The following is a 24,692-nucleotide window of genomic DNA, read 5'->3' as shown; positions in this document are numbered from 1 at the left end:
AGGCCTGGAAGAGCATCACCAGGGATGAAACCCAGTGTCTGGTGATGTCTATGCGTTCCAGACTTCAGGCTGTAATTACCTGCAAAGGATTTGCAACAAAGTATTAAAAAGTGAAAGTTAGATTTAGGATTGTTTAGTTTGTCCCATTACTTTTGGCCCCTTAAAAAGTGGGAGGCACATATAGAAACCGTTGTAATTCCTACACCGTTCACCTGATTTGGATGTAATTACCCTCAAATTAAATCTGAAAGTCTGCAGTTAAAGCACATCTTGTTTGTTTAATTTAAAAGTCATTGTGGTGGTGAATAGAGGCCAAAATATGAAAATTCTGTCAATGTCCCAATATTTATGCACCTGACTGTATATATATACATACATACATACACACACACTCACAGAAATACACACACAAAGTCAACTGGGAGGCACATATAGAAACCGTTGTAATTCCTACACCGTTCACCTGATTTGGATGTAATTACCCTCAAATTAAATCTGAAAGTCTGCAGATAAAGCATATCTTGTTTGTTTCATTTCAAAGGCATTGTGGTGGTGAATAGAGGCCAAAATATGAAAATTCTGTCAATTTCCGCTAGGCTGTTTTAGCGGGGCGCGGCACCCTGCCCTCCTTCTAGAGGGCAAAAAGCACCCTGCCCTCCAGAAGGTGGGCAAAAAGCGCCCTGCCCTCACAGCCTGCGGGTGCCGTCTTCACCCTCGGGACGCAATGTCCCGCCGGTGGAGAAATGTGCGGTGACCCGGCATCTATTCTCCCTGTCTGCAGCGCTTGGGGGCTGCCCGGCGTGTCCGTAGGTGCCGGGCACGCCCCCAAGTATGACGAAAAGGGATTGCGTCTTATAGACACGACCCCCTTTTCATGGCCACGCCCCCTTTTCACGCGCGCACAACATTGCCCTCTCTAGCTCCGGCGCCCTGCCTGCCGCCGGATCTAGAGTGAACACTATATACAATGTACTCAGTCACTGTGTGTCTCCTACAGATGGATCCAGTAACAGAAATACCCCAGAGAGATGTCCCCATCCTCTTTATTCCCAGGACTGTACAGAGGAGAATCACAGAATCTCACAGGAGCATCAGGTAGATGGGATTTAGGGTCTCACTAATATACCAAAGTGACTGTCACTATATGATCTGTAAATAAGCTGTGTGTCTTCTACACAGTTAAGTAAATTAGGCATCATTAATGTTTTATTACATTGTTTTATGGGTCATTTAGGGTGAAGATCTTACAGATATAAAGTCAGAATATACAGAGGGAGAAGAAGAGATGTTTGTGACTGATATGAAGGCAGAAGATATAGAGGGAGAAGAAGAGACGTATGTGACTGATATAAAGGCAGAAGATACAGAGGGAGAAGAAGAGACGTATGTGACTGATATAAAGGCAGAAGATATAGAGGGAGAAGAAGAGACGTATGTGACTGATATGAAGGCAGAAGATATAGAGGGAGAAGAAGAGACGTATGTGACTGATATGAAGGCAGAAGATATAGATGGAGAAGAGATGTGTGTGACTGATATGAAGGCAGAAGATATAAAGGGAGAAGAAGAGACGTATGTGACTGATAATACGGCGGAAGATATAGAGGGAGAAGAAGAGACGTATGTGACTGATATGAAGACAGAAGATATAGAGGGAGAAGAGACGTATGTGACTGATATAAAGGCAGAAGATATAGAGGGAGAAGAAGAGACGTATGTGATTGATATGAAGACAGAAGATATAGAGGGAGAAGAGACGTATGTGACTGATATAAAGGCAGAAGATATAGAGGGAGAAGAAGAGACGTATGTGACTAATATAAAGACAGAAGATATAGAGGGAGAAGAGATGTATGTGAGAGGTGATCAGCAGTGTAAGGAGGAGGAACTCCCTACAGATATCAGCACAGGTGAGTAATAAACACTTATTACAGAAAATAGTTACATATTCTCCTTGTTCAGTCACTACAACAATCTCTTATTCCATGATATCCATAATATAATGATCCTGCTCAGGAGGATATTGGTCAGTTCTTCTAGACCTCCTGGCCGAGTTCTTTTAGACCACCTGGCTGTATCCCGAGAGACCCATCTACCCCACGGCCTTTGATTTCCCACCGCTGGCTGTGACATCGTCTAGTGATAAATCATAGGACTCAGATGAGAGATCTGATGTCACTTTTGCTCATTTTCTACCAAGAGAAACTGAACGTTGCATAATGAGACTTCTGATGCTCACACATGTCGTGGTCACATGGGGATAAGGGGACACACGGCACCTTTTCACTATGATGCCCTCTCTTTCCATGAAGCCACTTGAGGTTCCTTTCCATCTACTACTCACCTATACTGAGACAATACGGAAACCAGTGGAGATAAAAGCATATTGTGGATATAGAAGACTTGATCCCTTCCTATTGAGTATGTGTAGTCCTCTGTACAACCAGACGGCCATTACACAGACTGAGAGGGACTGATACCACAGCTGGGATGGTGCGGTTATTTACGGCTTCTTATATCCTGGCCGGCAGACTTGATGTCAGGTATTCTGAGACCACCACACGTTACTCTCGTAAAGGATTTGGAAGTTGTCCCCTCTAGAGCGACAAGGGTCATCATCTCTAATGTACTTAGGGCCTCATTCAGAGCCGCTCGCAAAAAGTGAGCGCTTGCTCTGAATGAGGGCGGCCGCTTTTGTTTTAAAATGCCGGCCTCCTGGCCGCTTGCTAAGCTGTGGGTGACCACCCACAGTTTTAGCGAGCGGCCAGGTGATGGTCGCGATGGTCACGACCATCGCGATCATTGGCGCTTGCGACGAGACCCTTGCGGTAGGGTCTCGTCTACTGCAAGCCCCAGGGAGCTTCCTGCTCTGATAGAGCAAGAAGCTCCCTACTGACATCACTGGTGATGTCAGTAGGGCCGCCCACATACGGCAGGAGTTAATTCAGGAACGCCTCCGTTTGTCCAGCCACCCCCCCTCCCCGCCCACAAAATGGGGCGAGCTGTCGATCAACATCGACAGCCGTCCCGTTTGTAGCAAGCCCCAGAGCGAGAGAATTTCTCTCTCGCATCGGGGCTTGCGCACGCCAGGGCCTCACCATCGACCCACTTGCGAGCGCATAGCGCTTGCGAGCGTGTCTGAATGAGGCCCTTAGTCAAATGTACCTTGTATTGTGGACGGACCTTCTTGCAATGTTCCTTTCACCTCAAGCGGGCCACAAAGACAGGTGGAAACCTCAAAACACAATAAAACACAACTGGTGGACATTTGTCTCCATATTTAATAAGATTAATGAGATTAGTGGACAATCTTGTCCATGGGGTGTAGTGAGGATTGAGGATCTAGCACTTAATAGGTCAACTTTTTAGTGTATATAATTTATTCCCCTTAGTCTTTAAGTGCTGAAGGAATAGATCAGCACTAGGTTAGCTACTATATATATATATATATATATATATGTTTTAATTTTATTTTGTTCCTGCATCTTTTAATCCCCCCCATCTAAAAAGCTACCAACCTCTCCTTACCTTCCGACAGCTGCAGGAGGCCAAGGGCTCAAGATGCAGTGGAAGGAGAGGCTGCTGGATGTCAGAGGGGGTGCAGGGGCCTTTTCTCTCAAGCAGCAGCTCCTGGACACACCGCCCAGTGGCAGAGCCTGCACGCTAATCCCTGAGTTTCGGACAGCAACAGTGCAGGTGCCAAAGAAACGGGTGGTCTAGTGGAAAGCTGCGGCTGGAGAACCAATGACCGCTGCAGGAAGGGCGCAGAGCCAGCAGCGCCAGGGGTCAACTGGAGGGGTCAGTAATGGTGTCTGATAAGGGACGGGAGTTGCGGATGCCAGAGAGCACATAGGGCAGCAGGAGTCGGTGGTAGGCTGGAGGTTACCGCAGTGACAGGCGCCAAGCAGCATGCAGGAAAGCTCCAACTTCAGGCTCACAGAGCCAGGCTGTGCATGACTGTGTTAACCACATCTGCCAGCCATTGCAGATGATGTTGGCAAGCAGCAAGAAATTGAATCCGGACCAGACCATTCCGCCTAGCAAAAAGGGTGGGGGGGGTTGGTTCCAGGATAATGGTCTCTTCGCAACACTACTGCCAGCCATTAAAGTGAGTGGTCCAGCTGCAGGTACCACAGTATGCCCCCGGAGACTGCAAGGAGAGCAATACGTGAAACCGGGTAAGATCTCTGGACTATACAGAGCTGCCGGCCATCACAGAAGGCTTCGGCCGGCAGCAGCAAATGTATCTAGACCAGGCCACCCTGCGAAGTGAGAGTGGCTGGATCAGCAGCAATGGCCTCCTCTCTCACCCTAGTAAGACAGTCAGAGTTGAAGTGGATGCTCCCAGTGCCTACCTTTAACGCGTTTCGCTAAGATGTCAGGCTGATAAAGACAGCCCACTAGAGTTACAGCACATGGTTTAGTGCAGCACCTGAAAGAAGGTTCTACTAATGACCAGTGTGAAGCTCCTCTCTTCCCACTCCTCTCACGCACTGGTAACATGGTATAAGTATCTGACCAATTTACATTTATTTCTATTCAGGTATTTATGTATATTTCCATGTATGTAGGCTGACTAAATACCCAGTATAATACGGCATTTTGTGAATTGTTCTCCTTATTGTACTATTTGTTAAAAGTGTCTGAAAAGGGAAAACTTCAAAGTTTCTGGAAGACGGAAATATAGTTTGTACAGTTGTCATTCTAAATATCTGAGTGGTGCATTGTTACAGTGCTGCTTGTAATGACACCGCGACCCTCTTCTGGTTTCGGAGGTCCCTGACATCCCCGCAGGAATCTTAAAGGCAGCGATACCTACAGAGGAACACTCAGTGGTTTATTTTTTTGCCTGGTGTTCCTCAGTATGTAAAACAGCAAGCCAAGCTTCACCATATCCTGGGGTGATCAATGTCTGCCCACTTTCCCAATGAAGAGGTGTGCCAGCTCGGAGATATCTATGGTTATAATGTGGTGCAGGTGTCTCCCTACACCCTGAGAAGTGTAAAGGAATTGTTGCCAGGGATAACTTAGGGATCAGGCTGGGACATTGGGATTTTTTGGAAGTCCCATCTTGGGCCAGGGCAATGGAATTTTAAATTTGAAAAGACGTCCTCTTAATTAAAAAAAGGGAGTCTCAGACTCATTTTAGATGTCAAGGACCTTAGTACAGGACTGCAGGTAGACCGATTTATGTTGGAATCTGTAAAAACTGTTATATATGGAATGAACGTGTATATACACGAAGGATGCCCACCTTCACCTCCCATTTGGGAGAGCCATTTTGAATTTACCACAAAAGTCATGGCAGGCCTCCTATTATCTATGGGAATAAGGTTTATTCCTTATTATAAAAATGCAGACTCAAATGATGATCTTCAGGCTAAGTGTAATGAAAGACCGATAGTCCCATGGCTGGCTTTTATCAGTTGGCAATAGTCCAAGATGATTCCCAGTTAGTGCATGAAGTTTTTATGCCAAGGGTTCAATACCCAACTATACAGGTACTTCTTGCCAAGAGAAAGCCATCCAAAAATCCAGTACGAAACTTTTTGATGGACTCAGGTTTATTGTAAGGGTGGTCCAGTAGGCAAGGTTGCATTTCAGGATGTTCTCTAGGAGCTTGGTCGCAATCAACCATTGGTAATCGCCTCAATTTATGATCTTTTATCATAGACCGATCAATCTCTCGGATGGTGGACCTGCTCAGAGAACTTGAACAGAGGCAGGAGTTCCTCATCCAGGCTTGATTGGTTAACAAGAATGGTGCCAGTCTCCATGGACAGAAGACTGTTACACTGTACCATCATTTCAGGGACTTTGGTTCAGAAGACTTAAAGACACACAACACTAGAAATGCCCAATCTTGTGGGTAACTTGAAAGTAATTTTTCTTACAGCAAGAGTGCCAGAATTAAGGTGCTTATCTTGGAGATCTCCATTCTAGGTTCACGCAGATAGTGTTATATACACTACCTTATTTGTCTCTTGAGTAGTGTTGTCTTTTCTCATTAATTACGAGACTGTGTTACCTACTGTTTGCTAAATCAGCAAAGCATTGGATCAGAGTCCCCATTAGATGTGGTGATATGAGAATGTATAACTGGAAAGGGATTAGAGCCACAATTCAGTAGACATATGAGTGGCGGAATGATCTAGTATCTCAGCTCATTTGGTGCTTTGTGGTTGGCATGGCATGGAACTTCCATGGAACACTTATGTGGAGCAGTTACATGGGCCTCCTAGGTTCATACAATCACCGGGTTTATAGATGCATGATTTTGTGCAGGGATGCTTCCTTTAGCCAGAGGTTACTGGCTTCAGCCAAGACTGTACATACCCTCCCCTGGGGCAGCTTTTGTACATTGTACAAGGAGAATATAGGATTTTTGGTACTTACCTTTAAATATCCTTATCCAAGACCATCTGGGGGCGCCACGATCCCTCCTTTATTGGGTTGTGCATGTAAGAGCTTATAAAGTTCAAAACGAGTTAGGGGTTGGATGAGAGGAGCTAAAAAGTGCTATCTCCTCAACTTTCATAACACCCCATGGTCAAGAGTGTCCCCTAGATGGACCCAGAAAAGAGATTTAACAGTAAGTTCCAAAATTGTTATATTCTTATTGATCTAGCCCAGTCACCGCTGTAGTACAATAATGTTACAGTTGTAATATATAAGAGATGCCTCCTTATACACTTAATACAGTATAGAGAGTTATTCCTGCTTTTGATATCACATTATACACACATCATCTGATAATCGCATATATGCAATATCCTCAGTCACTGTGTGTCTCCTACAGATGGACTCAGTAACAGAAATACTCCAGAGAGATGTCCCCATCCTCTTTATTCCCAGGATTGTACAGAGGAGAATCACAGGACCCCACAGGAGCATCAGGTAGATGGGATTTAGGGTCTCACCAATATACCACAGTGACTGTCACTATATGATGTGTAGAAAGCTGTGTGTGTCTTTTACACTGATATTATATTATGTAATCTCAATTATTACATTTTGTCATTATGTGAGTTTTATTTTATAGTGCCTTTGGTTTATTAGGGTGAACACCTGACTGACTTCAAGACAGAAGATATAGAGGGAGAAGAGGAGACGTATGTGACTGATCTGAAGACAGAAAATACAGAGAGAGAAGAAGAGACGTATGTGACTGATATGAAGGCAGTAGATATAGTGGGAGAAGAAGAGACGTATGTAACTGATATGAAGACAGAAGATATAGAGGGAGAAGAAGAGACGTATATGACTAATATGAAGGCAGAAGATATAGAGGGAGAAGAAGAGACGTATGTGACTAATATGAAGGCAGAAGATATAGAGGGAGAAGAAGAGACGTATGTGACTAATATGAAGGCAGAAGCTATAGAGGGAGAAGAAGAGACGTATTTGACTAATATGAAGGCAGAAGATATAGAGGGAGAAGAAGAGAGGGGTGTGAGGGATGATCAGTGTAAGGAGGAGGAAATGCCTACAGATATTATCAGCAAAGGTGAGTAATAAACACTATTATAAAGAGTTACATATTCTCCTTGCTCAGTCACTACAGCAATTTATTTTCTGCACTCTCCTCTATCAGTACAAACTAATGAAGAAAATGTATTTGCCCAGTGGGCACCATCAGTCCTTATTATACTCCTGCTCTCCCCCAACATCATGTCACTGTCTGTTACCAGCCCAGAGATCTGACCAGTTTCCTCCCCACACTCTGGCGTATCTCATACATCAGGAGCCATCAACCCCTATTATACTCCTGCTCTCCCCCTCACATCATGTCACTGTGTGTTACCAGCCCAGAGATCTGACCAGTCTCCTCCACACACTCTCTGGTGTATCTCATACATCAGGAGCCATCAGCCACTATTATACTCCTTATCTCCCCCTCACATCATGTCACTGTGTGTTACCAGCCCAGAGATCTGACCAGTCTCCTCCACACACTCTCTGGTGTATCTCATACATCAGGAGCCATCAGTCCCTATTATACTCCTGCTCTCCTCCTCACATCATGTCACTGTGTAATATCAGCCCACAGATCTGATCAGTCTCCTCCCCATACTCTCTGGTGTATCTCATACATCAGGAGCCATCAGCCCCTATTATACTCCTGCTCTCCTCCTCACATCATGTCACTGTGTAATATCAGCCCAGAGATCTGACCAGTCTCCTCCCCACACTCTCTGGTGTATCTCATACATCAGGAGCCATCAGCCCCTATTATACTCCTGCTAATCTCATGACATCATGTCACTGCGTGTTACCAGCCCAGAGATCTGACCAGTCTCCTCCCCACACACTCTGGTTTATATCATACATAAGGAACTATCAGCCCCTATTATTCTCCTGCTCTCCCCCTCACATCATGTCACTGTGTGTTACCAGCCCAGAGATATGACCAGTCTCCTCCCCATACTCTCTGGTGTATCTCATACATCAGGAGCCATCAGGCACTATTATACTCCTGCTCTCCCCCTCACATCATGTCACTGTGTGTTACCAGCCCAGAGATCTGACCAGTCTCCTCCCCACACTCTCTGGTGTATCTCATACATCAGGAGCCATCAGCCCCTATTATTCTCCTGCTCTCCCCCTCACATCATGTCACCAGCCCACAGATCTGACCAGTCTCCTTCCCATACTCTCTGGTGTATTTCATACATCAGGAGCCAGCAGTCCCTTTTATAGTCCTGCTCTCCCCCTCACATCATGTCACTGTGTAATATCAGCCCAGAGATCTGACCAGTCTCCTCCCCACACTCTGGTGTATCTCATACATCAGGAGCCATCAACCCCTATTATTCTCCTGCTCTCCCCCTCACATCATGTCACTGCGTGTTACCAGCCCAGAGATCTGACCAGTCTCCTCCCCACACTCTCTGGTGTATCTCATACATCAGGAGCCATCAGCCCCTATTATTCTCCTGCTCTCCTCCTCACATCATGTCACTGCGTGTTACCAGCCCAGAGATCTGACCAGTCTCCTCCCCACACTCTCTGGTGTATCTCATACATCAGGAGCCATCAGCCCCTATTATTCTCCTGCTCTCCTCCTCACATCATGTCACTGCGTGTTACCAGCCCAGAGATCTGACCAGTCTCCTCCCCACATTCTCTGGTGTATCTCATACATCAGGAGCCATCAGCCCCTATTATTCTCCTGCTCTCCCCCTCACATCATGTCACCAGCCCAGAGATCTGACCAGTCTACTCCCCATACTCTCTGGTGTATTTCATACATCAGGAGCCATCAGGCACTATTATACTCCTGCTCTCCCCCTCACATCATGTCACTGTGTGTTACCAGCCCAGAGATCTGACCAGTCTCCTCCCCACACTCTCTGGTGTATCTCATACATCAGGATCCATCAGCCCCTATTATACTCCTGCTCTCCCCCTCACATCATGTCACTGTGTGTTACCAGCCCAGAGATCTGACCAGTCTCCTCCCCACACTCTCTGGTGTATCTCATACATCAGGAGCCATCAGCCCCTATTATACTCCTGCTCTCCTCCTCACATCATGTCACTGTGTGTTACCAGCCCAGTGATCTGACCAGTCTCCTCCCCACACTCTCTGGTGTATCTCATACATCAGGAGCCATCAGCCCCTATTATACTCCTGCTCTCCCCCTCACATCATGTCACTGTGTGTTACCAGCCCAGAGATCTGACCAGTCTCCTCCCCACACTCTCTGGTGTATCTCATACATCAGGAGCCATCAGCCCCTATTATACTCCTGCTCTCCTCCTCACATCATGTCACTGTGTGTTACCAGCCCAGAGATCTGACCAGTCTCCTCCCCACACTCTCTGGTGTATCTCATACATCAGGAGCCATCAGCCCCTATTATACTCCTGCTCTCCTCCTCACATCATGTCACTGTGTGTTACCAGCCCAGTGATCTGACCAGTCTCCTCCGCACACTCTCTGGTGTATCTCATACATCAGGAGCCATCAGCCCCTATTATACTCCTTCTTTCCCCCTCACATCATGTCACTGTGTGTTACCTGCCCAGAGATCTGACCAGTCTCCTCCCCACACTCTCTGGTGTATCTCATACATCAGGAGCCATCAGCCCCTATTATACTCCTGCTCTCCTCCTCACATCATGTCACTGTGTGTTACCAGCCCAGAGATCTGACCAGTCTCCTCACCATACCTACAATATACTAACAAACCTGTCGAAGTTTTTAAATTTTTTATCAGATTTGGTTTACAGGCTGGGGCAAATTTCATACACAGTAATATGAGCTCACACAATGATCTGCCTCAGCTGGGCCCTCTCCTGATTATATGTCCTTCCGGCCCTTATACACACAATGATCTGCCTCAGCTGGGCCCTCTCCTGATTATATGTCCTTCCTGCCCTTATACACACAATGATCTGCCTCATCTGGGCCCTCTCCTGATTATCTGTCCTTCCTGCTCTTATACACACAGTGATCTGCCTCATCTGTGCCCTCTCCTGATTATCTGTCCTTCCTGCCCTTATACACAGTGATCTGCCTCATCTGTGCCCTCTCCTGATTATCTGTCCTTCCTGCCCTTATACACACAGTGATCTGCCTCATCTGTGCCCTCTCCTGATTATCTGTCCCTCCTGCCCTTATACACGCAGTGATCTGCCTCATCTGTGCCCTCTCCTGATTATCTGTCCTTCCTGCCCTTATACACAGTGATCTGCCTCATCTGTGCCCTCTCCTGATTATCTGTCCTTCCTGCCCTTATACACGCAGTGATCTGCCTCATCTGTGCCCTCTCCTGATTAGCTGTCCCTCCTGCCCTTATACACGCAGTGATCTGCCTCATCTGTGCCCTCTCCTGATTAGCTGTCCCTCCTGCCCTTATACACGCAGTGATCTGCCTCATCTGTGCCCTCTCCTGATTATCTGTCCTTCCTGCCCTTATACACAGTGATCTGCCGTATCTGTGCCCTCTCCTGATTATCTGTCCTTCCTGCCCTTATACACACAGTGATCTGCCTCATCTGTGCCCTCTCCTGATTATCTGTCCTTCCTGCCCTTATACACACAGTGATCTGCCTCATCTGTGCCCTCTCCTGATTTTCTGTCCTTACTGCCCTTATACACAGAGTGATCTGCCTCATCTGTGCCCTCTACAGATTATCTGTCCTTCCTTCCCTTATACACACAGTGATCTGCCTCATCTGTGCCCTCTCCTGATTATCTGTCCTTCCTGTCCTTATACACACAGTGATCTGCCTCATCTGTGCCCTCTCCTGATTATCTGTCCTTCCTGCTCTTATACACACAGTGATCTGCCTCATCTGTGCCCTCTCCTGATTATCTGTCCTTCCTTCCCTTATACACAGAGTGATCTGCCTCAGCTGTGCCCTCTCCTGATTATCTGTCCCTCCTGCCCTTATACACAGTGATCTGCCTCAGCTGTGCCCTCTCCTGATTATCTGTCCTTCCTGCCCTTATACACACAGTGATCTGCCTCATCTGTGCCCTCTCCTGATTATCTGTCCTTCCTGCACTTATACACACAGTGATCTGCCTCATCTGTGCCCTCTCCTGATTATCTGTCCCTCCTGCCCTTATACACACAGTGATCTGCCTCATCTGTGCCCTCTCCTGATTATCTGTCCTTCCTGCCCTTATACACAGTGATCTGCCTCATCTGTGCCCTCTCCTGATTATCTGTCCTTCCTGCCCTTATACACACAGTGATCTGCCTCATCTGGGCCCTCTCCTGATTATCTGTCCTTCCTGCCCTTATACACAGAGTGATCTGCCTCATCTGGGCCCTCTCCTGATTATCTGTCCTTCCTGCCCTTATACACACAGTGATCTGCCTCATCTGTGCCCTCTCCTGATTATCTGTCCTTCCTGCCCTTATACACACAGTGATCTGTCTCATCTGTGCCCTCTCCTGAATATCTGTCCTTCCTGCCCTTATACACAGAGTGATCTGTCTCATCTGTGCCCTCTCCTGATTATCTGTCCTTCCTGCCCTATACACGCAGTGATCTGCCTCCTCTGTGCCCTCTCCTGATTATCTGTCCTTCCTGCCCTTATACACAGTGATCTGCCTCATCTGTGTCCTCTCCTGATTATCTGTCCTTCCTGCCCTTATACACACAGTGATCTGCCTCATCTGTGCCCTCTCCTGATTATCTGTCCTTCCTGCCCTTATACACACAGTGATCTGCCTCATCTGTGCCCTCTCCTGATTATCTGTCCTTCCTTCCCTTATACACACAGTGATCTGCCTCATCTGTGTCCTCTCCTGATTATCTGTACTTCCTGCCCTTATACACACAGTGATCTGCCTCATCTGTGCCCTCTCCTGATTATCTGTCCCTCCTGCCCTTATACACACAGTGATCTGCCTCATCTGTGCCCTCTCCTGATTATCTGTCCTTCCTGCCCTTATACACACAGTGATCTGCCTCATCTGTGCCCTCTCCTGATTATCTGTCCTTCCTGCCCTTATACACAGTGATCTGCCTCATCTGTGTCCTCTCCTGATTATCTGTCCTTCCTGCCCTTATACACACAGTGATCTGCCTCATCTGTGCCCTCTCCTGATTATCTGTCCTTCCTGCCCTTATACACACAGTGATCTGCCTCATCTGTGCCCTCTCCTGATTATATGTCCTTCCTGCCCTTATACACACAGTGATCTGCCTCATCTGTGCCCTCTCCTGATTACCTGTCCTTCCTGCCCTTATACACACAGTGATCTGCCTCATCTGTGCCCTCTCCTGATTATCTGTCCTTCCTGCCCTTATACACACAGTGATCTGCCTCATCTGTGCCCTCTCTTGGTTATCTGTCCCTCCTGCTCTTATACACACAGTGATCTGCCTCATCTGTGCCCTCTCCTGATTATCTGTCCTTCCTGTCCTTATACACAGAGTGATCTGCCTCATCTGTGCCCTCTCCTGATTATCTGTCCTTCCTGCCCTTATACACACAGTGATCTGCCTCATCTGTGCCCTCTCCTGATTAGCTGTCCCTCCTGCTCTTATACACACAGTGATCTGCCTCATCTGTGCCCTCTCCTGATTATCTGCCTTCCTGCCCTTATACACAGTGATCTGCCTCAGCTGTGCCCTCTCCTGATTATCTGTCCTTCCTGCCCTTATACACACAGTGATCTGCCTCATCTGTGCCCTCTCCTGATTATCTGTCCTTCCTGTCCTTATACACACAGTGATCTGCCTCATCTGTGCCCTCTCCTGATTATCTGTCCTTCCTGCCCTTATACACACAGTGATCTGCCTCATCTGTGCCCTCTCCTGATTATCTGTCCTTCCTGCCCTTATATACACAGTGATCTGCCTCATCTGTGCCCTCTCCGGATTATCTGCCTTCCTGTCCTTATACACACAGTAATCTGCCTCATCTGTGCCCTCTCCTGATTATCTGTCCCTCCTGCCCTTATACACAGTGATCTGCCTCATCTGTGCCCTCTCCTGATTATCTGTCCTTCCTGCCCTTATACACACAGTGATCTGCCTCATCTGTGCCCTCTCCTGATTATCTGTCCTTCCTGTCCTTATACACACAGTGATCTGCCTCATCTGTGTCCTCTCCTGATTATCTGTCCTTCCTGCCCTTATACACACAGTGATCTGCCTCATCTGTGTCCTCTCCTGATTATCTGTCCTTCCTGCCCTTATACACACAGTGATCTGCCTCATCTGTGTCCTCTCCTGATTATCTGTCCTTCCTGCCCTTATACACACAGTGATCTGCCTCAGCTGTGCCCTCTCCTGATTATCTGTCCCTCCTGCCCTTATACACAGTAATCTGCCTCATCTGTGCCCTCTCCTGATTATCTGTCCTTCCTGCCCTTAGACACACAGTGATCTGCCTCAGCTGTGCCCTCTCCTGATTATCTGTCCTTCCTGACCTTACGCACACAGTGATCTGCCTCATCTGTGCCCTCTCCTGATTATCTGTCCTTCCTGCCCTTATGCACACAGTGATCTGCCTCATCTGTGCCCTCTCCTGATTATCTGTCCTTCCTGCCCTTATACACACAGTGATCTGCCTCATCTGTGCCCTCTCCTGATTATCTGTCCTTCCTGCCCTTATACACAGTGATCTGCCTCATCTGTGCCCTCTCCTGCCCTTATACACAGTGATCTGCCTCATCTGTGCCCTCTCCTGATTATCTGTCCTTCCTGCCCTTATACACACAGTGATCTGCCTCATCTGTGCCCTCTCCTGATTATCTGTCCTTCCGGCCCTTATACACACAGAGTGATCTGCCTCATCTGTGCCCTCTCCTGATTATCTGTCCTTCCGGCCCTTATACACACAGTGATCTGCCTCATCTGTGCCCTCTCCTGATTATCTGTCCTTCCGGCCCTTATACACACAGTGATCTGCCTCATCTGTGCCCTCTCCTGATTATCTGTCCTTCCTGCCCTTATACACACAGTGATCTGCCTCATCTGTGCCCTCTCCTGATTATCTGTCCTTCCTGCCCTTATACACACAGTGATCTGCCTCATCTGTGCCCTCTCCTGATTATCTGTCCCTCCTGCCCTTATACACACAGTGATCTGCCTCATCTGTGCCCTCTCCTGATTATCTGTCCTTCCGGCCCTTATACACACAGTGATCTGCCTCATCTGTGCCCTCTCCTGATTATCTGTCCTTCCTGCCCTTATACACACAGTGATCTGCCTCATCTGTGCCCTCTCCTGGTTATCTGTCCTTCCTGCCCTTATACACACAGTGATCTGCCTCATCTGTGCCCTCTCCTGATTATCTGTCCTTCCTGCCCTTATACACACAGTGATCTGCCTCATCTGTGCCCTCTCCTGATTATCTGTCCCTCCTGCCCTTATACACACAGTGATCTGCCTCATCTGTGCCCTCTCCTGATTATCTGTCCTTCCGGCCCTTATACACACAGTGATCTGCCTCATCTGTGCCCTCTCCTGATTATCTGTCCTTCCTGCCCTTATACACACAGTGATCTGCCTCATCTGTGCCCTCTCCTGGTTATCTGTCCTTCCTGCCCTTATACACACAGTGATCTGCCTCAGCTGTGCCCTCTCCTGATTATCTGTCCTTCCTGCCCTTATACACACAGAGTGATCTGCCTCATCTGTGCCCTCTCCTGATTATCTGTCCTTCCGGCCCTTATACACACAGTGATCTGCCTCATCTGTGCCCTCTCCTGATTATCTGTCCTTCCTGCCCTTATACACACAGTGATCTGCCTCATCTGTGCCCTCTCCTGATTATCTGTCCCTCCTGCCCTTATACACACAGTGATCTGCCTCATCTGTGCCCTCTCCTGATTATCTGTCCCTCCTGCCCTTATACACAGTGATCTGCCTCATCTGTGCCCTCTCCTGATTATCTGTCCTTCCTGCCCTTATACACACAGTGATCTGCCTCATCTGTGCCCTCTCCTGATTATCTGTCCTTCCTGCCTTTATACACACAGTGATCTGCCTCAGCCGTGCCCTCTCCTGATTATCTGTCCTTCCTGCCCTTATACACACAGTGATCTGCCTCATCTGTGCCCTCTCCTGATTATCTGTCCTTCCTGCCCTTATACACACAGTGATCTGCCTCATCTGTGCCCTCTCCTGATTATCTGTCCTTCCTGCCTTTATACACACAGTGATCTGCCTCTGCTGGGCTCTCTCCTGTTTATCTGTCCTTCCTGCCCTTATACACAGTGATCTGCCTCAGCTGGGCCCTCTCCTGATTATCTGTCCTCCCTGCCCTTATACACACAGTGATCTGCCTCAGCTGGGCCCTCTCCTGATTATCTGTCCTTCCTGCCCTTATACACAGTGATCTGCCTCAGCTGGGCCCTCTCCTGATTATATGTCCTTCCGGCCCTTATACACACAATGATCTGCCTCAGCTGGGCCCTCTCCTGATTATATGTCCTTCCTGCCCTTATACACACAATGATCTGCCTCAGCTGGGCCCTCTCCTGATTATCTGTCCTTCCTGCTCTTATACACACAGTGATCTGCCTCATCTGTGCCCTCTCCTGATTATCTGTCCTTCCTGCCCTTATACACAGTGATCTGCCTCATCTGTGCCCTCTCCTGATTATCTGTCCTTCCTGCCCTTATACACACAGTGATCTGCCTCATCTGTGCCCTCTCCTGATTATCTGTCCCTCCTGCCCTTATACACGCAGTGATCTGCCTCATCTGTGCCCTCTCCTGATTATCTGTCCTTCCTGCCCTTATACACAGTGATCTGCCTCATCTGTGCCCTCTCCTGATTATCTGTCCTTCCTGCCCTTATACACGCAGTGATCTGCCTCATCTGTGCCCTCTCCTGATTAGCTGTCCCTCCTGCCCTTATACACGCAGTGATCTGCCTCATCTGTGCCCTCTCCTGATTAGCTGTCCCTCCTGCCCTTATACACGCAGTGATCTGCCTCATCTGTGCCCTCTCCTGATTATCTGTCCTTCCTGCCCTTATACACAGTGATCTGCCGTATCTGTGCCCTCTCCTGATTATCTGTCCTTCCTGCCCTTATACACACAGTGATCTGCCTCATCTGTGCCCTCTCCTGATTATCTGTCCTTCCTGCCCTTATACACACAGTGATCTGCCTCATCTGTGCCCTCTCCTGATTTTCTGTCCTTACTGCCCTTATACACAGAGTGATCTGCCTCATCTGTGCCCTCTACAGATTATCTGTCCTTCCTTCCCTTATACACACAGTGATCTGCCTCATCTGTGCCCTCTCCTGATTATCTGTCCTTCCTGTCCTTATACACACAGTGATCTGCCTCATCTGTGCCCTCTCCTGATTATCTGTCCTTCCTGCTCTTATACACACAGTGATCTGCCTCATCTGTGCCCTCTCCTGATTATCTGTCCTTCCTTCCCTTATACACAGAGTGATCTGCCTCAGCTGTGCCCTCTCCTGATTATCTGTCCCTCCTGCCCTTATACACAGTGATCTGCCTCAGCTGTGCCCTCTCCTGATTATCTGTCCTTCCTGCCCTTATACACACAGTGATCTGCCTCATCTGTGCCCTCTCCTGATTATCTGTCCTTCCTGCACTTATACACACAGTGATCTGCCTCATCTGTGCCCTCTCCTGATTATCTGTCCCTCCTGCCCTTATACACACAGTGATCTGCCTCATCTGTGCCCTCTCCTGATTATCTGTCCTTCCTGCCCTTATACACAGTGATCTGCCTCATCTGTGCCCTCTCCTGATTATCTGTCCTTCCTGCCCTTATACACACAGTGATCTGCCTCATCTGGGCCCTCTCCTGATTATCTGTCCTTCCTGCCCTTATACACAGAGTGATCTGCCTCATCTGGGCCCTCTCCTGATTATCTGTCCTTCCTGCCCTTATACACACAGTGATCTGCCTCATCTGTGCCCTCTCCTGATTATCTGTCCTTCCTGCCCTTATACACACAGTGATCTGTCTCATCTGTGCCCTCTCCTGAATATCTGTCCTTCCTGCCCTTATACACAGAGTGATCTGTCTCATCTGTGCCCTCTCCTGATTATCTGTCCTTCCTGCCCTATACACGCAGTGATCTGCCTCCTCTGTGCCCTCTCCTGATTATCTGTCCTTCCTGCCCTTATACACAGTGATCTGCCTCATCTGTGTCCTCTCCTGATTATCTGTCCTTCCTGCCCTTATACACACAGTGATCTGCCTCATCTGTGCCCTCTCCTGATTATCTGTCCTTCCTGCCCTTATACACACAGTGATCTGCCTCATCTGTGCCCTCTCCTGATTATCTGTCCTTCCTTCCCTTATACACACAGTGATCTGCCTCATCTGTGTCCTCTCCTGATTATCTGTACTTCCTGCCCTTATACACACAGTGATCTGCCTCATCTGTGCCCTCTCCTGATTATCTGTCCCTCCTGCCCTTATACACACAGTGATCTGCCTCATCTGTGCCCTCTCCTGATTATCTGTCCTTCCTGCCCTTATACACACAGTGATCTGCCTCATCTGTGCCCTCTCCTGATTATCTGTCCTTCCTGCCCTTATACACAGTGATCTGCCTCATCTGTGTCCTCTCCTGATTATCTGTCCTTCCTGCCCTTATACACACAGTGATCTGCCTCATCTGTGCCCTCTCCTGATTATCTGTCCTTCCTGCCCTTATACACACAGTGATCTGCCTCATCTGTGCCCTCTCCTGATTATATGTCCTTCCTGCCCTTATACACACAGTGATCTGCCTCATCTGTGCCCTCTCCTGATTACCTGTCCTTCCTGCCCTTATACACACAGTGATCTGCCTCATCTGTGCCCTCTCCTGATTATCTGTCCTTCCTGCCCTTATACACACAGTGATCTGCCTCATCTGTGCCCTCTCTTGGTTATCTGTCCCTCCTGCTCTTATACACACAGTGATCTGCCTCATCTGTGCCCTCTCCTGATTATCTGTCCTTCCTGTCCTTATACACAGAGTGATCTGCCTCATCTGTGCCCTCTCCTGATTATCTGTCCTTCCTGCCCTTATACACACAGTGATCTGCCTCATCTGTGCCCTCTCCTGATTAGCTGTCCCTCCTGCTCTTATACACACAGTGATCTGCCTCATCTGTGCCCTCTCCTGATTATCTGCCTTCCTGCCCTTATACACAGTGATCTGCCTCAGCTGTGCCCTCTCCTGATTATCTGTCCTTCCTGCCCTTATACACACAGTGATCTGCCTCATCTGTGCCCTCTCCTGATTATCTGTCCTTCCTGTCCTTATACACACAGTGATCTGCCTCATCTGTGCCCTCTCCTGATTATCTGTCCTTCCTGCCCTTATACACACAGTGATCTGCCTCATCTGTGCCCTCTCCTGATTATCTGTCCTTCCTGCCCTTATATACACAGTGATCTGCCTCATCTGTGCCCTCTCCGGATTATCTGCCTTCCTGTCCTTATACACACAGTAATCTGCCTCATCTGTGCCCTCTCCTGATTATCTGTCCCTCCTGCCCTTATACACAGTGATCTGCCTCATCTGTGCCCTCTCCTGATTATCTGTCCTTCCTGCCCTTATACACACAGTGATCTGCCTCATCTGTGCCCTCTCCTGATTATCTGTCCTTCCTGTCCTTATACACACAGTGATCTGCCTCATCTGTGTCCTCTCCTGATTATCTGTCCTTCCTGCCCTTATACACACAGTGATCTGCCTCATCTGTGTCCTCTCCTGATTATCTGTCCTTCCTGCCCTTATACACACAGTGATCTGCCTCATCTGTGTCCTCTCCTGATTATCTGTCCTTCCTGCCCTTATACACACAGTGATCTGCCTCAGCTGTGCCCTCTCCTGATTATCTGTCCCTCCTGCCCTTATACACAGTAATCTGCCTCATCTGTGCCCTCTCCTGATTATCTGTCCTTCCTGCCCTTAGACACACAGTGATCTGCCTCAGCTGTGCCCTCTCCTGATTATCTGTCCTTCCTGACCTTACGCACACAGTGATCTGCCTCATCTGTGCCCTCTCCTGATTATCTGTCCTTCCTGCCCTTATGCACACAGTGATCTGCCTCATCTGTGCCCTCTCCTGATTATCTGTCCTTCCTGCCCTTATACACACAGTGATCTGCCTCATCTGTGCCCTCTCCTGATTATCTGTCCTTCCTGCCCTTATACACAGTGATCTGCCTCATCTGTGCCCTCTCCTGCCCTTATACACAGTGATCTGCCTCATCTGTGCCCTCTCCTGATTATCTGTCCTTCCTGCCCTTATACACACAGTGATCTGCCTCATCTGTGCCCTCTCCTGATTATCTGTCCTTCCGGCCCTTATACACACAGAGTGATCTGCCTCATCTGTGCCCTCTCCTGATTATCTGTCCTTCCGGCCCTTATACACACAGTGATCTGCCTCATCTGTGCCCTCTCCTGATTATCTGTCCTTCCGGCCCTTATACACACAGTGATCTGCCTCATCTGTGCCCTCTCCTGATTATCTGTCCTTCCTGCCCTTATACACACAGTGATCTGCCTCATCTGTGCCCTCTCCTGATTATCTGTCCTTCCTGCCCTTATACACACAGTGATCTGCCTCATCTGTGCCCTCTCCTGATTATCTGTCCCTCCTGCCCTTATACACACAGTGATCTGCCTCATCTGTGCCCTCTCCTGATTATCTGTCCTTCCGGCCCTTATACACACAGTGATCTGCCTCATCTGTGCCCTCTCCTGATTATCTGTCCTTCCTGCCCTTATACACACAGTGATCTGCCTCATCTGTGCCCTCTCCTGGTTATCTGTCCTTCCTGCCCTTATACACACAGTGATCTGCCTCATCTGTGCCCTCTCCTGATTATCTGTCCTTCCTGCCCTTATACACACAGTGATCTGCCTCATCTGTGCCCTCTCCTGATTATCTGTCCCTCCTGCCCTTATACACACAGTGATCTGCCTCATCTGTGCCCTCTCCTGATTATCTGTCCTTCCGGCCCTTATACACACAGTGATCTGCCTCATCTGTGCCCTCTCCTGATTATCTGTCCTTCCTGCCCTTATACACACAGTGATCTGCCTCATCTGTGCCCTCTCCTGGTTATCTGTCCTTCCTGCCCTTATACACACAGTGATCTGCCTCAGCTGTGCCCTCTCCTGATTATCTGTCCTTCCTGCCCTTATACACACAGAGTGATCTGCCTCATCTGTGCCCTCTCCTGATTATCTGTCCTTCCGGCCCTTATACACACAGTGATCTGCCTCATCTGTGCCCTCTCCTGATTATCTGTCCTTCCTGCCCTTATACACACAGTGATCTGCCTCATCTGTGCCCTCTCCTGATTATCTGTCCCTCCTGCCCTTATACACACAGTGATCTGCCTCATCTGTGCCCTCTCCTGATTATCTGTCCCTCCTGCCCTTATACACAGTGATCTGCCTCATCTGTGCCCTCTCCTGATTATCTGTCCTTCCTGCCCTTATACACAGAGTGATCTGCCTCATCTGTGCCCTCTCCTGATTATCTGTCCTTCCTGCTCTTATACACACAGTGATCTGCCTCATCTGTGCCCTCTCCTGATTATCTGTCCTTCCTGCCCTTATACACAGTGATCTGCCTCATCTGTGCCCTCTCCTGATTATCTGTCCTTCCTGCCCTTATACACACAGTGATCTGCCTCATCTGTGCCCTCTCCTGATTATCTGTCCTCCCTGCCCTTATCCACACAGTGATCTGCCTCATCTGTGCCCTCTCCTGATTATCTGTCCTTCCTGCCCTTATACACAGTGATCTGCCTCATCTGTGCCCTCTCCTGATTATCTGTCCTTCCTGCCCTTATACACACAGTGATCTGCCTCATCTGTGCCCTCTCCTGATTATCTGTCCTTCCTGCCCTTATACACACAGTGATCTGCCTCAGCTGTGCCCTCTCCTGATTATCTGTCCTTCCTGCCCTTATACACACAGTGATCTGCCTCATCTGTGCCCTCTCCTGATTATCTGTCCTTCCTGTCCTTATACACACAGTGATCTGCCTCATCTGTGCCCTCTCCTGATTATCTGTCCTTCCTGCCCTTATACACAGAGTGATCTGTCTCATCTGTGCCCTCTCCTGATTATCTGTCCTTCCTGCCCTATACACGCAGTGATCTGCCTCAGCTGTGCCCTCTCCTGATTATCTGTCCTTCCTGCCCTTATACACAGTGATCTGCCTCATCTGTGCCCTCTCCTGATTATCTGTACTTCCTGCCCTTATACACACAGTGATCTGCCTCATCTGTGCCCTCTCCTGATTATCTGTCCTCCCTGCCCTTATACACACAGTGATCTGCCTCTGCTGGGCTCTCTCCTGTTTATCTGTCCTTCCTGCCCTTATACACAGTGATCTGCCTCAGCTGGGCCCTCTCCTGATTATCTGTCCTCCCTGCCCTTATACACACAGTGATCTGCCTCAGCTGGGCCCTCTCCTGATTATCTGTCCTTCCTGCCCTTATACACAGTGATCTGCCTCAGCTGGGCCCTCTCCTGATTATCTGTCCTTCCTGCCCTTATACACACAGTGATCTGCCTCTGCTGGGCTCTCTCCTGTTTATCTGTCCTTCCTGCCCTTATACACAGTGATCTGCCTCAGCTGGGCCCTCTCCTGATTATCTGTCCTCCCTGCCCTTATACACACAGTGATCTGCCTCAGCTGTGCCCTCTCCTGATTATCTGTCCTTCCTGCCCTTATACACACAGTGATCTGCCTCATCTGTGCCCTCTCCTGATTATCTGTCCTTCCTGCCCTTATACACACAGTGATCTGCCTCAGCTGTGCCCTCTCCTGATTATCTGTCCTTCCTGCCCTTATACACAGAGTGATCTGCCTCATCTGTGCCCTCTCCTGATTATCTGTCCTTCCTGCCCTTATACACACAGTGATCTGCCTCATCTGTGCCCTCTCCTGATTACCTGTCCTTCCTGCCCTTATACACACAGTGATCTGCCTCATCTGTGCCCTCTCCTGATTATCTGTACTTCCTGCCCTTATACACACAGTGATCTGCCTCATCTGTGCCCTCTCCTGATTATCTGTCCTTCCTGCCCTTATACACACAGTGATCTGTCTCATCTGTGTCCTCTCCTGATTATCTGTCCTTCCGGCCCTTATACACACAGTGATCTGCCTCATCTGTGCCCTCTCCTGATTATCTGTCCCTCCTGCCCTTATACACACAGTGATCTGCCTCATCTGTGCCCTCTCCTGATTATCTGTCCTTCCTGCCCTTATACACACAGTGACCAGCCTCATCTGTGCCCTCTCCTGATTATCTGTCCCTCCTGCCCTTATACACACAGTGATCTGCCTCATCTGTGCCCTCTCCTGATTATCTGTCCCTCCTGCCCTTATACACAGTGATCTGCCTCATCTGTGCCCTCTCCTGATTATCTGTCCTCCCTGCCCTTATACACACAGTGATCTGCTTCAGCTGGGCCCTTCCCTGATTATCTGTCCTTCCTGCCCTTATACACAGAGTGATCTGCCTCATCTGTGCCTTCTCCTGATTAGCTGTCCTTCCTGCCCTTATACACAGAGTGATCTGCCTCATCTGTGCCCTCTCCTGATTATCTGTCCTTCCTGCCCTTATACACAGAGTGATCTGCCTCATCTGTGCCCTCTCCTGATTATCTGTCCTTCCTGCCCTTATACACACAGTGATCTGCCTCATCTGTGCCCTCTTCTGATTATCTGTCCTTCCTGTCCTTATACACACAGTGATCTGCCTCATCTGTGCCCTCTCCTGATTATCTGTCCTTCCTGCCCTTATACACACAGTGATCTGCCTCATCTGTGCCCTCTCCTGATTATCTGTCCTTCCTGCCCTTATACACACAGTGATCTGCCTCATCTGTGCCCTCTCCTGATTATCTGTCCTTCCTGCCCTTATACACACAGTGATCTGCCTCATCTGTGCCCTCTCCTGATTATCTGTCCTTCCTGCCCTTATACACAGAGTGATCTGCCTCATCTGTGCCCTCTCCTGATTATCTGTCCTTCCTGTCCTTATACACACAGTGATCTGCCTCATCTGTGCCCTCTCCTGATTATCTGTCCTTCCTGTCCTTATACACAGTGATCTGCCTCATCTGTGCCCTCTCCTGATTATCTGTCCTTCCTGCCCTTATACACACAGTGATCTGCCTCATCTGTGCCCTCTCCTGATTATCTGTCCTTCCTGTCCTTATACACACAGTGATCTGCCTCATCTGTGCCCTCTCCTGATTATCTGTCCCTCCTGCCCTTATACACACAGTGATCTGCCTCATCTGTGCCCTCTCCTGATTATCTGTCCTTCCTGCCCTTATACACAGTGATCTGCCTCATCTGTGCCCTCTCCTGATTATCTGTCCTTCCTGCCCTTATACACAGTGATCTGCCTCATCTGTGCCCTCTCCTGATTATCTGTCCTTCCTGCCCTTATACACACAGTGATCTGCCTCATCTGTGCCCTCTCCTGATTATCTGTCCTTCCTGCCCTTATTAACTGTTGGGTTACTCAGAAGGCCGATTATCGACCGATCTGCATCTTTGTACTGAGGACCTGATTCAGACCCGGTCGCTAGATGCGATCGCTCGCTGCCAAAAGGGTCCGGGTATCCAAATTCCACGATCGCACTGCATGGGTGTAAGGATGCCCTCTATGTCCTAGCGAGCGGCGACTAAGGGATCGCAAGCTTGTGTAATGCCGCCCCCTTCACTCTCGCAGCACACGTCATCTCCAGGAAGTGTATAAGACCATCGGTAACTTCGAGAGCCATCGGAAGCACTCGCAATGCTTAGGGTAGCCCGAGGCTCCCGCTAGTACTGCGAGTACTTCAGTCAAAAACATGCCAGGTGACGTGTACATTGACGGTGCCTTGAAATTATGGACGCCTGCGTTCGCATCACCACTCCCCTGTTTACAAGCACCTTCCCCTGTTACCACCCACAAACGGCGCATTCTGTTACTCAAAGGAGCGATCTGTCTTTATGCAATGAGCGCTCGATTCCCGATCACAGTGACTAGTTTGCGCACTGCGACTAATATGCATGCGCAGTTTGCAACAATCTGCCACCTGCTAGCAAACACGACTTAGCGACCGGGTCTGAATCAGGCCCTCAGTCTCTTGTATTTGGCAGATGTCTCAATAAAATTCCCGGGGTCTGTGACATTTGCATACATTCGTACGGCTAATGCATCCACATTTTCAGCTGCAACGGCATTAGCGTACAT

At 48.7% G+C, this 24,692-nt stretch overlaps 1 pseudogene across 1 annotated transcript in view; it reads left to right on the top strand.

Annotated features, from left to right (window-relative positions):
- Positions 1-24,692, top strand: part of LOC148512055 (uncharacterized) — a 69,854-nt pseudogene that overhangs the window by 1,716 nt on the left and 43,446 nt on the right. Inside the window, exons 3-6 of the transcript XR_015880203.1 lie at positions 998-1,095; positions 1,235-1,910; positions 6,800-6,897; positions 7,060-7,507. The product of XR_015880203.1 is annotated as an uncharacterized LOC148512055 (transcript). The remainder of the gene's footprint in view (positions 1-997; positions 1,096-1,234; positions 1,911-6,799; positions 6,898-7,059; positions 7,508-24,692) is intronic.

This window comes from Taudactylus pleione, unplaced genomic scaffold (genome assembly GCF_031769625.1).
Source record: "Taudactylus pleione unplaced genomic scaffold, aTauple2 ptg000285l, whole genome shotgun sequence".
NCBI classification, from domain to species: Eukaryota; Metazoa; Chordata; class Amphibia; order Anura; family Myobatrachidae; genus Taudactylus; species Taudactylus pleione.
This window is presented reverse-complemented; position numbering and strand designations above follow the sequence as displayed.